This window comes from Rhyacophila brunnea, unplaced genomic scaffold, assembly GCF_057557595.1.
Source record: "Rhyacophila brunnea isolate RB1 unplaced genomic scaffold, BYU_Rbru_1.0 scaffold_5, whole genome shotgun sequence".
Lineage (NCBI taxonomy): Eukaryota > Metazoa > Arthropoda > Insecta > Trichoptera > Rhyacophilidae > Rhyacophila > Rhyacophila brunnea.
In genome coordinates, this window is record NW_028233170.1 from 32,714,211 (window position 1) to 32,729,594 (window position 15,384).

General features: G+C 35.9%; 2 protein-coding genes across 3 annotated transcripts in view; one reads left to right on the plus strand and one right to left on the minus strand.

The window, feature by feature from the left end:
• The window catches only part of Miga (mitoguardin), a 325,947-nt gene that overhangs the window by 14,677 nt on the left and 295,886 nt on the right, over positions 1-15,384 (minus strand). The window lies entirely within an intron of this gene.
• Positions 11,497-15,384, plus strand: part of uzip (beta-pore-forming protein unzipped) — a 101,794-nt gene continuing 97,906 nt past the window's right edge. The window contains exon 1 of one of the 2 annotated variants that reach the window (XM_085956135.1): positions 11,497-11,833. The gene's annotated coding sequence lies outside the window, so the exon portion shown is untranslated. The remainder of the gene's footprint in view (positions 11,834-15,384) is intronic. The other variant, XM_085956136.1, reaches the window with a different exon arrangement.

A 15,384-nucleotide genomic window follows, 5' to 3' on the forward strand; every position in this document is an offset into this window, starting at 1 on the left:
TTCTCGTTTATCGCCATTTTGTCTATTGCACTCGGTGTACCTACACCATGGTCCCCACATCCTAAAACGGGCCCTCAAGCTAGGATATTTGGCGGGCCCCCTACCTACCGCTAAGATTAAAGGCAGTGTGAAACACTACATTAACGTTCTTCAAATTGTGTTTCAGTTCAAATTAAGGGTAGTTATACAGTGAATTGTTGGCGATTTTTAATACATCTACTTTAATAATGGAGCTGTCGAGTATCGACACATAATAATCACAAAATATATTGCACAATTATATAATTGAAAATGTTCATGGCCATTAAGTATAATAGCGCCGCAGGCGACTTTTTTGCTATTAAAGCTAATTTATTATGTGTGTTTATTTCACTTATCTGGTCAACCCGACACGCCGGACCCCCCACAGCCCGGGCCCCCAGGCTAGAGCCCTGTCAGCCCTCCCCAGCCATGACCTATATCTACTCCGGAATTCAGGTGGACACCGAGAATTTTTGAGAGTTCGATTAGGGATTGGGTTTCTAAAAAATCGAAATTTTTGTGTTAGAAATTAAAATCTAAGATATTTTTCTAAAAAGGGTGCTGGAGAATTACAAATCATTTTTTGCCGTGTTTTTATTTGTCTAAGCCCAAAGGTATAGTGTATTGGCTTTCAATTTCAATGTTTAAAATCATTCTGATAATTTTCATGATTGGGGGTGCCAGGGCCTCTTGCCCCCCCCACCCCCCTGGGTGCGCCACTGGTTCAAAGGATCATCCTAGAAAATTAGGTCTGGGAACGTTCGTAAATTAAAAAACGAAACACACAAGAAAGTTTCAAGTAGGAAGATAAAGTAGTCGCTGCTAATTAAATCGATTATGAATATAGATTATTTGGATAAAGTTTCAAATACATTTTAAATATAAACACATCGTAAATACGTTATCGTCATAGACGAGGGTTGTTTCTTACCTCAGTGCTACAGTGTCAAATAAGAAAATGTACGATTTGTAAAAGTAAAGAGTCATTTATTTATTGAACTTACTTTCAATTTTACACAAAATACAACAACATTGCACTATCGGGTACCCCAATGCAAAACTAGTCTAAATCTTATTTTTCTTCGGCCATATCCACCCCTTAGCTTAAGCATATGGACATCACACGGCGACTCCAAGAATCCCTGTCCCGTAGCTCCGTCGTTTACACTATAGGTATAGATAGTATTTAGCGGCTTGCCATGTTAAGGTTTCCTTCTGGCATCCGAGCCAGGTCCAACGTCGCCTCTTCACTCTCAGCGTGATAAGAGGCTGCTTGGTGAGTTCTCTTATCTCCGCGATACTCCTAACCACCGCACATCTAGTATCCGTCGAAAACATCTAAATAGCAAATTGCTAATCTCCCTCGTTTTAAAGTTACTGCTTGCACTATCTCTCTTATCTTATTTTAAGGTTTTTTTTAACACATAATTTGATTATGTAATATCTGCAATGGTAATAAATAATAAAGGTTCCCTATATCCGTAATGTCACGAAGAAAACCGGGTGCGGGCAGTTAGGTACAATATGAACCCTATAACACGTAATCATAATAAAATAATCCTCATATACGCAAACACAATATACAATTTCAAAGTTGGAAGACGAACACATTCATTACCATGGCGTGCTCTTGTGTAACAACGCTTGTAACATTATTTAAATCGCCGGCGGAGTTTTATTCATTCTTTAATAAATAATATACCTAATTTCGTGCAAACAGACTTTGCTACTGTCAACGTCAGCTAGCTCCTTCCGCAAAGACCCCGTAAAAAGCGAAATCTGCATAACATCATTTAATCTAATTATTGTTTGATCAATTATAGTTGTTTTTTTTTTTTTTAAATTACACTGCTAATTAGTAAAAACACGATGAAACGAATCAATAATCAAATTAAGAATATTTTGAAAATATGAATATTATGACATATTATTGGTTTATTGATATGGTTAATGCGATTATAAGGTGGTCGTCTATAGCCATGATTAGTGGAATATGTCACAGTACGTGCAACAAAAGACAGTGCTGTACATAAGCAGTGACGTCCCGTGTGAGCAGACAGGTCGTACTTTGGTTACGGGGCGGAAAATCTTAAAGGGTGACAAATTAAGGAAGATATAGATTCTATTCTGTGTAGGCGAGAGTATTTTGCCTGCGGCGCTGACAGCAACCACTAATTTTCATGATTATTTTCGATCAGATTTTAATATTGAATTTATTCATTACGATAATACGGTTTAATGGGGAGAGAATTTACGTAAGCATTTAGACAAAAAAAGTTGGGTGCAGCGATTTGAGACTGCATAGGGACGTCACTGAGCATATAAGTAATATGTATTAAAATGCCACCTCCTTCCACGTTTAGCTTCAATTTGTATGTCATATATTTTTTTTTCCATTGGCTCTATAGTCTATACTTAATCCGATGTGGATCTTGGCCAGTTTCTTAACACATTTTTTCACGAGAAATGGATGTTAGGCACTTGCTAAATCTGTTAGGTATTAACAAACCTCAACTATCTTAAACGGAAAATGGAATAAAAAACATCAACATTATGACGTCGAGCAGGATTACGTTATCGGTGTTGTAGGCAACACTCCTTACAGCCACATCTAATCTCAAATTTTCTTTTGGTCCTATATTATCACCCTATAGAATGTACCACCCCATAGCACCGCATAACCTGCCTTCCCCCACAGAACGTCATTGCGCATAGCATGTTATTTGGCGTGAATTCCGAGAAACGACAGAATTTGAAAATGTTTTACGAATTATTGAATCATTAAAATATGTTTGATGTTGTTACACTTTGTTATAAGTACATGATTATTTTAGCAAAGTTTAGAATTAACAATGTCTGAATCATGTATTTCAATCGAATGACTCATCCATGCCCTTCGTTGGTTCATAACTTCTCATAACTATTATAAAATAGTGATAGTTAGTGTACACATTTTTTTGTGTTCAGTGAACTCAGCGATTCCTAAACTGTGCAAGAAAATTGTGTAGGTAAGTAGGTACCTACATACAGTGAATTTGAAACGTTTTCATAATATAATCTAGAAAATATAAACTGCTGGCAGAGTAAAATAATATTACCTACTAAATATTGTATGGATTAACGGCGAAGCTTCTAACGCCACTAGTCCAGTGGCGCACCCAGGATTTATTATTGGGGGGGGCCGAAGGAGGAGAATGGACATGTCCCATAGGCTCTTTTTCTTCTTCATATTAATATTTTTACATAATTTCACAATACACGGCGATAAATTTGTACAGTTTCTCCTAGTTTTTATTAAATTGGAGGCATAGTGGCGGTAACCGTTGAGCGTGTCATCAGCGACTGGCGGATTGGAAGTGAACAGCGACCATGCTGGACATGTGTACCTAGTATGCTTAAACATTACTTAAATAATATCGGCTGTGCTACCCGCTTGGTCTAGAGCAGTGTTTCCCAAACTGTGGTACGCATACACCCTGGGGTACGGGAAGAGTTTGGTGGGGGTACGCGCTGCACCGGGTTATGGCTACGCCTGGTGCAACAAGCATTAATACATGGATGTTGCTAGAAGGTTTATCGCATGCGGAAGAAAAGCAATTGTTGGAATTATTAGCTTCAGACGGATTCTTGCAAAATAAATATAAGGAGTGTACTTAAACATCATTAAGGTTGCAAATGAAACATGTGTATCCAGTTTTAACAGAGAAATTCCTGAAATACATTGCATTTTTCAACTTCATATCTATGTGAAGTTGCTTTTTCAGCATTTGTAGACATTAAGTCAAAAAAAGGAACAGCCTTTGGGTGTGGAACCGCATCTCAGATTAAAATTAATAACCAGGGAACCAAATTATGATGATCTGTCATTTCAACAAAAATAATTTCATCCTTCTCATGGTTTATAATGAATGTTATTTTTTATAATATAACTTTTATTTATATTTCTGTACCTCAGAGGCAGACGGATGCAAGTGCCAAATACCCAATTGTTCAGGAAAGCCAGAAAACAAACAAAAACTATTTTTATTTTAAACGAATACTCATAACTCCCAAGAAAATATACATAGATTGATCATTATTTTTTAAATTCGAATTCAATTAAAGTACTTCTGGAATATGTAAGAAAGGAAGAAATATAATACAATTGTATATCTAAAAAATAAAATAAAAAACGTAGTATGGATTTGCATCCTTCTGCGTCTAAAGATATTTTGTTAATGTGGACTTGTGTCTTACTTATCTAGCCAAAATAAAACAATTTGTAAGTTAGAAAAACTTATAGGTATAAATATAACAAAGCAAAAAACATTTTTTTTTTAAATTTTATTATGTCATCATCATCAGCCTGAATCTATTCACTGCTGGATGAAGGCCTCGCTACTCTCCAAGCTGATTCTACTTCTCTCGGTCGTGTGCATTGCGTTGCCATGTACTTCCGCAGAACTTTATCATTTCATCAATCCAGCGGCCTCTGGGTCTACCTTGCGGACGTTTTGTACTTCTTAAATACCACTGGATGACTAGATTTGTCCAACGATTGTCTCTTCTTCGAGCTATGTGTCTAGCCCATCTCCATTTAAAGCTTTTAATAAACTCTATTACATCGCAAACCCTTGTCTACTTCCTTATCCACTCATTCCTCTTTTTGTCCTTTCGCGTTATGCCCAGGATGCACCTCTCCATACCACGTTGTGCTACTCGTATGTTTCTGGATCTCTCTTTGATCTTGTTTTCTGTGATCACGGGAAGCACACAGTGGTTGAAAACTTTGCGCTTTAGGCACAGTGGAAGGTCACTTTTGAAGACATTATTCAGGCGCCCAAAAACACTCCAGCCTAGCTTTACTCTGCGAACAATTTCATCAAATATACACCCATCTATAGACACTTGTCCCAGATTGATGTAGTTTTTCACCTGTTAGAGCTGAATGGCATTGATGAGGATCTCTTTTTGACCCGCAAAGCAGTTGAACATGACTTTCTTCTTTGATACATTTATTTTCAAGCCTACTTTGTTGCTTACTTCAGCGAGTTCCTGCATTCTGCTTTGGAGGTTTTCTGAGTCTTGCAAACTACTATGTATTGTCATCGGCAAAGCGCAGATGACTCACGTATTCTCCATTTATGGGGACCATTGCCATTCCAGTCAAGTTGCCTTAAAAGTCTTCAAGGGTAGCTGTAAATAGTTTAGGTGAGATCGTATCACCTTGTCGGATTCCTTTGCTGATGGTTTATGGAGAAAATATTTATATATCACCCGGGGACTCCTTGATTTATGAGTGCATCGAGTATTGAAAATAATTTCTTTATAGAATCGAACGCTTTCTCATAGTCTATAAAACCCATGGATAGCGCAGCTTGTATTCCTGTTACCGCTCTGATTTCTCTGATGACTTGGATATGGTCCATAGTTCTGTATCGTCTTCTAAAGCCGGCTTCTTCTCCCGGCTGGTTCTCGTTTAGTACATATTGCAGATTATTGGATTTGCATTTTTCTGCTTCTAAGGTAGGTATGGCATTTGCATGTTTATGCTATTCTTTATATCTTTTTTATTATAGCAACTAGGACTTTAATCTCTCTGCCTCTAATAAATAAAGCCTTTATGCTGACGATTCTTAAAAAAACTCATTTTCCCCAAAAACGGAGTTGCATCCGTCTGCCTCTGAGGTACAGATTTTATTATGAATGAATTTTATTTTTCGTTTATTATTATTTTGTTCATGTACTACAAAAGGAATATATTTTGATTGTTATTAAAGTACTTATATGCATTTTTCTTTGATGAGGAGTACTCAGTGTTACGAAAATTATAGAAGGGGTACACAGATGTCGAAAGTTTGGGGAACACTGGTCTAGAGAGCTACAATATTTATGCCGAATTCCACCGAAAAAATGTTCTTTTGATTTACATCACCACCGTAGTGGGTGTAGTCGTTCTTTTCGCCGAATGTTTATCGCAGATTTTTGGTTTTTTAATATTTTGGTTTCAAAATATTAATTGAAAATGGACAAAAAAAGTATTATTGCTTTTAAATTATACACAACCTACTCAATACAACACAGCCTAATATCTCGTTTATCGGTCTTTTGTCTATTGCACTCGGTGTACCTACACCATGGCCCCCACATCCTGAAACGGGCCCTCAGGCTAGGGCAGTGGTCGGCAAACTACGGCTCCTTGGCCCCTTGAGTGCGGCTCTGCCACAGATGCTCTCTGCCATATTTGACATGGCTAAAAAGAAGAAGCAAAGAAAATGGAAGAGGATAACCGCAAATGTAATGTTGAATAGACCGAGACTTCGCGTTTATTCAAAACTTAAATGGCTTACCGACCTTTATTTATGTGTCGGGAAAAATTAGCGCATTCAAATTTAGAGAGATACTACAACTAAAAACTCGTAATTTTGCGCTAAATATTCTGTCGATGATGCAAGGAAGAAAGCAGCTGAGAAGAAGAGTCAAGAAAAATAAAGTTCTGAATTTAATTAGGTACTGAATAAAATCTTTCAACAATGTTAATATTGCAAGTTTTGTGGTTAGTAAAAAGATTTCCAAGAGAGGAAATCAAGAGTAAATTGAGAAATCGATTTACTGATGAGAACCTGGAATCGTGCTTAAAATTAAATCAACAACATACGAACCTGACTTACCCAAACTTTACAAGGAGATGCAAGGCCATTATTCACATTGAGTTTGTCAGTCATTGTCATGGTTCAATTTTATGTATACCTGACTTACAATTTAATTTTTATTAATAAATAAGATCATTATTACGTATGATATTCAGTTTTATTCAGTGTACCTACCTATAATTTAATTAGGACTTAAAACTTTAACTAAAGTTCATTAAGTAAATTAGCAGTGTACCTACTTACTACCTACGCATATAAGAAATTTGGCTTTCAAAAGAAATCTCAATCGTTGTACAGTTGATATTTGGCTCTATTGACTAATGAGTTTGCCGACCACTGGGCTAGGGTATTTTACGGGCCCCCTATCCACCGCTTAGATCAAAGACAGTGTGAAATAGTACATTAACGTTTTTCAAATTGTGTTTTAGTTAAAATTGAGGGTACTTATACAGTGAATTATTGGCAATTTTCAATACATCTACTTTAATAATGGAGCTGTCGAGTATCGACACATAATAATCTGAAAATATATTGGACAATTATATAATTTAAAATGTTCATAGTCATGAAGTGTAATAGCGCCGCAGACGACTTTTTTTACTATTAAAGATAATTTATGGTGTGTGTTTATCTCACTTATCTGGTCAACCCGACACGCCAGCCCCCCACAGCCCGGGCCCCCAGGTTAGAGCCCTGTCAACCCTCCCAAACAATCACCTATACCTCTCCAGAATTCGATGGACACCGAGAATTTCATTAGGGAACGGGTTTCTAAAAAAACCTGACATCAGTGTTTCGAAATTTTTGTGTTAGAAATTAAAATCTAAGAAATTTTACTAAAAAGGGTGCTGGAGAATTACAAATTATTTTTTGCCGTGTTGTTTGTCTAAGCCCAAGGTATAGTTTATTGACTTTCGATTTCAATGTGTAAAATCATTATGATGATTTGCATATTTTGGGGGGGGCCAAGGCCCCCTGGCCCCCCCCCTGGGTGCGCTACTGCACTAGTCTATATATTTTGTTATTGATCCTAATTTCGATTCTTGGTGGTCGGTTACAAGATAGAAATCTAAAAAGATATATCGTCGATTTACATTGGAAATGTGTTCCAAATGCCGCCAGAGAGTGCGACACTTCGTACCCTTGTGGCACAACTTCGAGGGTTCCGTCGCCAACCCTCCCTAACCCTACAGCGGTACTATACAAGCGATCTACGTGCTGCAGATCTCACTGGCGGGATGCGCGGATTATGCAAATGACGCGTGCCGAACGAAATATAATTTGTCATATAAATCCAACATGCGTCCATTTAATGTTTTGTTTATTGTTCTATTAGTAACAATAATAATATATTCATTGACATGTTTTCTTTTCAAGTAAATAGGTAACGTTTTTTAGTCACCTTTACACGATTTAAGAATTAATACCCCCGTCGCCATCACTAAACAAATTGACGTGTTGACAGCTCGACGTTCGCCCTCCGTTTGCCAGCGAGTTCAAAATTTCGTCGCACCTATAGTTGAAAATTATTTGCCGTTTCACTGAAGTACCGTCGTAAGTAATTGCGAGCCACAGTGTTGGTAACGCCGATGTTGATTATGGCGGTTAGGCACCTTCATAATTTGAACTTGACTTTCTTTCACGCCGACCTTCTGATGTTAATGGAACGCCCACTCCACTCCACTGACATTTCCATTCTATTCTTCGCCGGTAAAGGTTTATGATTTCATTTTTGTATCTCTTGTTTACTCAGTGGCGTGGAAGTGAAAAAAAAAGACGAACAATACACTCCGATAGCTAGGCTTTAAACATCAGTGGGTCTATTCTATACTTATCGACCGCTAAAGTGATAAAGTAATAAATATTATCATACTTAGGGTAGGTTTGTATCAAAATATTAGCACTTATTGTAACAATTACACGAAGTTGGTTTTTATTGTTGAAATAAGTGCTATATTTTAACAGCACCTATCTTGCTGCTGTTGAAATATCGCACTTATTGCAACAATAAAAACCAACTTCGTGTAATTGTTACAATAAGTGCTAATATTTTGATACAAACCTACCCTAAGTTTGATACTATTTATCACTTTAGTGTTCGATAAGTATAGAATAGACCCACAGATAAGTATAATGAGAACAGATGATAATAATTATTATGAATATAAAAAAAATGTAACACAGCGCAGATGCGACAATGTGAAATGTGAGAGTCTTCTTTATTTTCTTCCGAGGAAAATCTATGAAAACATTTTTTTCCTTGTAGGGGTACACATAAGCAGCGATAAAAATCTAATACTATTTAAATTTATGTGAAAACGCATATTTATCGACAAAATCTAGTATTTTACAACGTTTTATTAGGTCGTATTCTTATTTGTACGGTGGTTGTTAGTCCGGTACAAATCTTGCAATCGATTTTTAACTAGCTTCCCGAATAGCTAGATATTTTAAACTTTAAAATAAATCATAACACGATGCCAATGCATTTTTTTAATACTTTTAGCCATTTTTAAGTAGAATTAAATTCATTTTCAGTTAATTATGTTTTGTATGAAAAGTAATTTCGGAAGAAATCCATAATCCAATCCACTATTATTGGTTGTTAGGAAATTAAATATATACGTGCGTTACTATGGAAATCAATATGAGTGTCAAAATGACATTTCAGTATTATTTCTATCAAATACATTTTTTTTGATCGTTTAAGCTAGTCAAGTCAAGTTTATATGATTTAACAGAAAATTTAAAAACGTTGTGAGATATAAAAAGTTCTTTTTATCTTGCAATATTTTTTTAATTTTATTAATAAATTAAAACAGATCGCGATATGAAAAAAAACCGTTAGATTTAACGCCGTATACCGAATGCGATTTTATTACAAGGTCGGGGTTTAAGGGGGGCCCGGCGTGGCGGGTCGACCTGTTATGTGAAATAAACACACCACAAATTTGCTCCAATAGTAAAAAAAAACTTTAATTTCCTAAATTTTTCGGCGAAATTGCGCCGGTGTATGTCCATATAGATTATAGTGGATGTCTTTCATCACATATCTGGGGCCTTATGTTGTAACTTGTGAGTTGAAGTCACCCGGCGACATGACGTCATATGACATCATTGTGACGTATTACCGGAGTGAGTCAATAGTCTTCGAGAAATTAACGCTACTCTAATACTGGCGTTATTCATTGTTCCCATACACAAATAGGTGTTTCAGCATAATAATATCTATGGTGAGCCGTGTGCATTGGGTCATGTCACAAGTTACAACATAGGGCTGCTGGTCTTGTGATGTAGGTACATCGGCGGCTACTACTTCTCTACGGATTCTAATTCAGCATTCTAATAATATGACGTATTCTATTATAGATACCCACAGGTACGCCACTGTGAATGAGGCTGTCAGTCTGTATATGTATAACAATGCCAGTGTAAATTATGTAAGCCTAAACTCTACCTCAATACATAAACAGTGTTAATTTATCTTAGGTGCTATAATAATAATATATTCTTAGTAACAATTGTATAGGTATATGACATATGTACAGGGTCAGATTATGAACTAAGGCTAAAATTAAATGTAATAATTATGAGATATAATTTTATATATTTTTGTATGTTTTACGACTTTTACGTCATCAAAATTTAATAAAGCGAGATAACCTTATATTTAGAACGAAATCACTGTGCATTTGAATCTCCACCGAATTGTTCCGGGCAAAAAATGATATAGCCCTCTAGGGCTGGAGCGATCCAAATTACAAAATGTTCTACTATTTGCGTAGGTATAATATCAGATTTGTTTTGTTGTACCTATCCATTTAAGATGTAGAAGGCATTAAAACTACTTTAAAATAGAGGCTGCAGGTAGTACCTAAGTTACGGTAATTTGAGTCAGCTTATGGTCGGCACTTTACTTGGGTATAATACTTATATTACTATTATCACTGGTTACTGATTTAATTACTAATTGTGTTGGGTTATGTCCATGGCCCCCACATCCTGAAGCGGGCCCCCAGGCCAGGATATTTGGCTGGATCCCCTACCCATCGCTATAGATAAAGGCAGTGTGACGCTCTACAGTAGCGTTTTCCAAATGGTGTACGCGGTAAAATTAATGTGTATTTAGTGTTTTTATAATGTTAATATAATGTTAGTATATTTTAATTTAATACATCTACGTATTTGAATTATGGAGTTGTCGACTATCGATACACAATTAAAAATTATATCGTATAGCCACATAATTTTAAATAATAACATTATTGAAGAAAAATAACGCCGCAGACGACTTTTTTTACTATTAGAGAGAATTTGTGATGTGTGTTTATATCACTTATCTGGTCGACTCGCCACGCCGGGCCCTAGCTGTGCCCGGGCCCCCAGGGTAGAGCCCTGTTAGCCCCCCCCTTTGTCACAACACAAAGAAACGTCAATTTGTCGATGCATCTTTTTGTTTGTTTGATTGTTGTCGAAGTATGTAGATTTCCAGGAGGGCGTTTTCTGAAAAGCTAGCGGTACGCCAAATAAGTTCGGGGATCTATGGAGTTCAGACAAAGGTGTTGAAAAAGCCATCTTCTTATAGAGGCCCACAAATTAAACTTAAATTGAAAATAATAGGTATATTTATTTGGTCTAATTCTAATATTTCAAACAGTGACAGTTGTGCATTTTAAAAACAGATAGAAGTCCTTTTGCTTTTTGCCTACTCAAATATTATAACGAGCTGTGAAAAACGAATGAAAATTTAGGGGTATTTTTCAGTCGATATAGCTTCGGCGTAGCGCCAACAGATGACGCACCCGTCCAACGGCGGCGTCTGAAAAAACGCGGGTAACTTGACGCTGACGGCGAATGGCGAATGACGCGCTCAGCCGTCTTGCTTCTCCCGCCCTCCGCCATTCTTGTTTTACTGGCCGTTGAGGCTGCACGTCATCATCCTTGTCGCTCGTTCCAAATTCAAACCGAGTGAAACGGTTGATCAGTGTGTTCTTTTTGAAAATTTATTTAATTATACCTATTCCCGCAAAGATTATCTTTGCCATAGTGCAAAAGCGCCCGAGGGCATTTCAGTGTTTTGTGTTGAAAGAAAAAATTGTGCCGTGTAAAAATATTACCTGGATATTTGGATTTGTTTGCCCTTGAATCCTTGCGCGATTCATGAGAAAAGGTTAAAAAAGGTAAGGTTACCACATACAAGAAGAATGATAAGAAAATTATGCAAGAAATAATCACACCATTTATTTGCATGACATTTTTATTAAATAAAAAAAAAACATTGATTTTCAAAAAAAAAGTTTAGATATAAGAAATAGATTTACTATGGTAATCATTATTATTTATAATATAAGTTTCCAAAAAAGATGAAAAATTTCGAGGATATGTACTTGCTATCGCGCCAAGGAGGCTAAAGGTCACCAAAGTAATACGCAAAAAAATCTATGTAAAGGGTAGGAACCCAATTAATTAGATAAGTACCTATCTTAAAAATATAATGACTAGATAATAGGTATGTACATTGGCCCAAGGATAACAACGATAAGGCATCGTGGGATACACGGTTTTATTCACATTTCTAAAGGAACCTGATAGTGATAAGCAGTGACGTCCCTAGACAAAATGCCGCCCCTAGGCAGCGTCAAAATGCCGCCCCATTTTTTTTATCATCCTTTCATTACTCCAATATCTAAGAAATGTGTTGTATGAAGCATGGCTCCCGTATCCAGAAGCGGGCCCCCAGGCTAGGATCTTTGGCAGCCCCCCTACCTATCGCTAAGGATAAAGGCAGTGTGACGCTCTACAGTAATGTTTTCCAAATGGTGTACGCGTTAAAATTGATGTGTATATTTAGTGTTTTTTGTATATTTTAATACACCCATTTGAATTATGGAGTTTTTAAGTATCGCTACACAATTTTAAATTGTATCGTACAACCACATAATTATAAATATTAATAATATTGAAGAAAATAGCGCCGCAGGCGAATTTTTTGCTATTAGAGCGAATTTGAGATATGTGTTTATTTCACTTATCGAGCCCGGGACCCAGGCTAGAGCCCTGTCAGCCCCCTCTTGTGGGGGGCATGGTATGGATGGATACATTACTAACAAAATATATACCTACCACTAAGCTGAATCATAAAAAATTAAACTTAGATATTAATAAATAAATTATCAAATAAATATAATATTAGTTAAACACTTACCCAAATCACCAGAGTCTGAGATGCCATTTGGTTGATACCTATGTCTGACACATTTGGTCTGTACCATTTAGTAATACCTACGCAGACGTAATATTTTTACACCATTTTTTCTATGCCATTATTGTACCCTACAATATGTAAACACAATAATTTTCCTCGTTATTTTTTTAATATAAACCTAATTTTAATCATAAATATACTATTAATTAATAGTCTCAACACTCAACCGTTGATGATTGAAATAAAATACCCAAATCCACACTATTATCAACACAAAATATGTTTACAAAAAATGACTTAAAGAAGATATTGTTATTCACAGCACGATAAATACGATATAATCTAGATAGGTACCTAGTACCTACTAGTGTACATTTTTATTACAATTGCTGGTACTTAATATAGTATGCACGAATACTAATTGATTATGACTTATGACTTGTTATGACAAATGTCAATGGATTAATAATCATTATGAATATCTATTTTGCAATAGACATCCAGCAACTTTTAAATCTCGGGAGTGACTAGCAAAATTATTTGGATAAATTAAAAAATACGGAGGTATGTACCTACCTATAAATCTCTACCATAATGTTCCTTGTTTCGTCACCAACGTTGAAATCTATATAGGTAGTATTATTTTGTTTCAATACCTACCTACGTCGCTTGTTCGGCGCCAGCTATGGCGCGACGGCTTTTGCGCGTATACCTACATAATATCACTGTTATGAAAGGAACTCTTTAATCTGAGCAAATGACATTATATTATTATATTATTTATGAGTATTATGACTGATTTATTATGGTTTTTTGGTGTTTTACATTTATCATTTATAATGTGTCTACGTAGCAAGAGTAGTAAAAATATTTTTTATTGTCATTTGTATACGAAACCGAGCAGTCAAAAATAAAACAAAAATTCCTCGCGAAGCGTGGTGACATCATACTAAAATATAGTAAGTACTGGATAAAAAAAACATCCGGAAAAAAACATCTCCAACGCTCTGGTTATAATATAACTAATATAGGTAGCTATTTCTATATAATACCAAATAATTCTACTCGATTTGCCGCCCTTCGAGTATCTGCCGCCCCCAAGCGACGCTCAATCTGCCTACCCCCACGGGACGTCACTGGTGATAAGACTGCGGCTGATTTTTTTCCGTCTTCAATACAAACTGGTATAAAAAGAAAACACGTCCTTACGCCGTATGCATATTGTACAAAAGAAAATTGCAACGTTTGAATGTCTCCACTTCGTATTGTAATAATTATAATAGGCACTTATATTAAAAGAAAAAAAAATACAATAAAATAGTCAACAAGTTATGTAAGTCTCAGCTGTATGAAATAAATGAAAAATTACGTCTTATACTTACTTTTTTTGTGATTTTACCGAGGCTTTGACTGCGACTCGCTGTCATATCGCCTCTTCTCTTCTAGAAGGGGATCCGTCGATCAGGTCCTGACTCCTATTCTGTTAAATAACTTTACAATTTTGCCTAGCTCTTCCGTCTTACCCACCGCCAGGACACCTTTCAATTCGTCGACATTCTCATAGATATCCGCAATTCGCAGCTGTACTCTGTGAAGTTCATATTTAGGGCATTGTGGTGCTATATTTATGTTTATGGGTACATTATACCTACATGGAAAAAATTGTTTGTGGTATGAATACCTATTAAATGTAAATAGTTAATAATTAATCCGACCATGTCCGATCCTAATAGGATCATATGGGCCTCCACAGAGTAGAGGTTTGTATTAACAGATTTTGTTTTTTACGAGAAATGGATGTCAGCCACTTGCTCAACCTATTAGGTTCATACGCTCACTCATACACAAATTGAAAAACAATATGTGTACTTGCCAGACCCAGGGTTCGAACCTGGGTCCAACGCTTAAGCCGCGCGGCCACCGTTGGTGAGTTACTCATAAATGTGGCTGAAGATTTTTTTTATTCTTTGATTTAGACACAGTTCACGTTAGAATTTAGATTGTAGGTAAATGTCAAAACACTCAAAACCTACTGTTATTTTTGAAGCAGTCCTTATCATACTTAATATTTGCAATGTGATACTTTTTACCTAGGTTTAGATAGATATTAAAGTGATGTGTGACATATAATAAATAATACGCTCCGTTTTTTTATACGAAACTTTAAAATCGATATTACTGTATAATGATTGATTATACGTGTAGTCTTCTGGCGCCTTGAAACACATTTGCATTAATATTTCTTATTTACAAAAATAATAATTGATAAATAAAATAACAATAAATTACGTATTATTATAATATAATAATAAATAACAAAACTTTTGTGATTATTTATTTACTTTCTCCAAGAAATGACATCAAAGCAAATTAAGTATCCAAATACCTACCAATAAAATTCCTTGAATGTGAAACAGGTACCTAGGGCGTTACAAAATTATTCGGGACATTCTAGTGACTAGTCAAATGTAACACTGCCCTATAATAGCTGTGTCGTAATACCTATACGACACTTTATACTTTTGT